The sequence below is a fragment of the Vipera berus genome (genome assembly GCF_964194415.1).
Source record: "Vipera berus genome assembly, chromosome: 1".
NCBI lineage: Eukaryota > Metazoa > Chordata > Lepidosauria > Squamata > Viperidae > Vipera > Vipera berus.
In genome coordinates this window covers 217,388,413-217,391,410 of record NC_138202.1, presented here as the reverse complement: position 1 = coordinate 217,391,410, position 2,998 = coordinate 217,388,413, and positions in this window count along the sequence as shown.

Here is a 2,998-nt window from a genome sequence, read left to right as displayed (position 1 = left end):
GGGTAAATTACTATCAATGCAGTACAGTCTTGTACATACCTATAAAAGCCCATATGAGCTCAATGACAATCCCACAAAGAAAGTAAATAAAATTAAACAAAATTGGGATAATCTCATATAGTGCTGCCTGTTTTCAGATGATGCAACGCAGTAAGACTAGCTGTATTGTACCTTCAAGACATAATCCCTGAGGATCAAGATTACTGATTAAAATTTTCCATTTCAGTCCAAATTCCTATGAGGCTCCGGGAATGGGCAATCTCTAATCCAAAGAACTGGCTGGAAGACTGTGATGTTAAGATAGGCTTGACTGCAATATTGACAGGTCAACTGGTCCAAAGGCAGCCCAGCAGCTGGGTATGCTGGGAACCTTCTAGAGATTTGAGAGTGCCACTGTGTTCAAGAGATGGTAGAGATATGCAGCTTTATCACCAAGGCTGTGAATTGTGGGACTTATAGTCTAAAACATATGGAGTAAACCAGACTAAGAAATACTAGTTCAATAGGTCTGACACAGTGAACTTCAAGACCAAACAATTTTTTATTGTGTAGTGGGTCCGACGCAAGGAAGAGACGCCAGCCAGAGTGTGAGTTCAGCTCTTTATTGGAGGGGATGGCCAACTGGGGAATGAGGTTTACCTGGCCTCCTTAAATACCTAGCCAGGTAAGCGGACAGCCAATGGGGTTGGCCCTAGGTTTCCCGCCGAAACTGGGTTTCCCGCCAAAAACCGTTCAGGCCAACGCCCCCTGGTGGCTGTTGCTATGCAGGTGCCTGCATACATAACACCCCTCCCCCGTTAGAGAAGAACCACATAACAATGAACAACTTGCAACTAACTATAACTATATACACTGCGTGTCAATGATAAGAAAAAAACAATGCAACTGTGTAAGGGTCATTTGCACACATAGTCCGCCAGGTAGGCAGGTGTCCTGTGGGGCCGGGTGGACCGTCTGGGTGTGGCCTGGCCCTGGGCTTGGACGGCTGGTTCCTGAGGCCTCTGTGCTGGGTTGAACAGAACTGGGTTCAGGAGGCCCTCCTCCTCTGGCTCCTGCCCCGTGTTGTTTCCAGTTGGGCTGGCCTCTCCTGGGGTGTGGCTCTCCTGTTGGGCGTGTGTGGTGCGCTCAGGGACCCTTCCTCTGAGCTGGTCGATATGTCGCCTTATGTGTCTGTCCCCCTCCACCCCCACGATGTAGGAGAGGGGTCCAGTTATTTCAACCACTGTTCCTGGGACCCATAGGTGCCCTGCCCCGTAGTTCCTTGCCCAGACCAGGTCTCCCACGTTGAGGACTCTGTGTGCTGGTGATGATGACGATGAAGATGATGATGCTGATGGTGGTGGTGACCTAACCGTCTCGGCTGCTACCCGGTCTGGGTGTAAATGGTCCAGCTTGGTGATGAGGCGCCGTCCCCATCGCAGTTCTGCTGGGCTCTTACCGGTAGCAACGCATGGTGTAGTGTGCTGGGCGAGTAGGAATTGGGCCAGTCTGTGGTGCCAGTCCCCGCTAATGATGCGCCGGAGTGCGTCTTTGGTCGTCCTTACCATCCGTTCGGCTTGCCCGTTTGTCGATGGATGGAAAGGCGTGGAGGTGGCGTGTCTAATCCAGTTCGCCTTCAAGAACGCCTGGAAATCATTAGCGGTAAACTGAGGCCCATTGTCAGACACAATTACGTCGGGGAGGCCGTGTGTGGCAAAGAGAGCTCTGAGCACCTGGATTGTCCTCCCCGAGGTCATGTTGGGCACTGGGACTACCTCCAACCACTTGGAGTGGCTGTTCACCACTACTAAGAATAGCTGGCCCTGGAATGGCCCTGCATAGTCAATGTGGATGCGGGACCAGGGTGTGTGTGTGGCCTCCCACCGGTGCACGGGTGCGTGTGACATTTCCGGTCTGGATCTCTGGCACGTGTAACAGGCCTTGACCCGTTCCTCAATGTCCTTGTCCAGCCCTGGCCACCAGAGGTAGCTTCTGGCCAGGGCCTTCATCCTAACCACCCCCGGGTGTCCCTCGTGTAAGGAGTCCAATACCCTGCCCCTTACTGCGGTGGGAATGATGACTCTGCTTCCCCAGAGGAGGCAGCCCCTGTGTGTGGAGATCTCATTGCGCCTGGTGAAATAGACCTGGAACTCAGGTCCCAGGGACTTGTCCTGCCATCCTGTGCAAACCCAGGAATGTACCCTGCTCATGGTGTTGTCTGTGGCTGTGTGGCTGGCAATGTCCTTGGCATGAACTGGGCACTCTGGCAGCTCCTGCAGTGCTAGGATCTGTGTGGCTGGGGCCGGGTCTGGATCAGGGGTGTCTATGGGTAGCCTACTTAGACCGTCTGCATGGCCCATCTCCTTCCCTGGCTTATGCACCAGCTTGCAATTGTAGGCTGCAAGGAAGATGGCCCACCGGAGCATTCTGGGGGACAGGATTTGTGGGGTCTTCCTGTCTGTTGTGAACAGGCCCAGGAGTGGTTTGTGGTCCATGTAGACAGTGAACTCCCTGCCATACAGATAATCGTGGAATTTTTTGATACCTGCCATGATTGCCAGGGCTTCTCTGTCGATTTGGGCATAGTTTCTTTCTGCTCCAGACAGCGTCCTGGAATAATAGGCTATGGGGATTTGCGCCCCATTGGGCTCAAGGTGGCTGAGTACTGCGCCCACACCGTAAGGGGATGCATCGCATGCGATGCAAATGGGCTTGGACTCGATGAAATGGGTTACTGTGGACTTATCTGACAGTAGTGCTTTCAAGGCCTTGAAGCTATGGTCGTGTGCAGCAGTCCAGACCCATGCTGCCTGCTTGTCTCGCAGCCTGTGGAGTGGCTCTGCAATGGCTGCCTTGTGTGGGAGGAATGCATGGTAGAAATTCAACAGGCCCAGGAATGCCTGTAGCTCTGTCTTGTTCTTGGGTGTGGGTGTTAGCTTGATGGCCCTCACCTTGGATTCTGTGGGGTGAATTCCCCTGGCATCTACTCTGAACCCCAGGAATTCTGTGGAGGGCACCC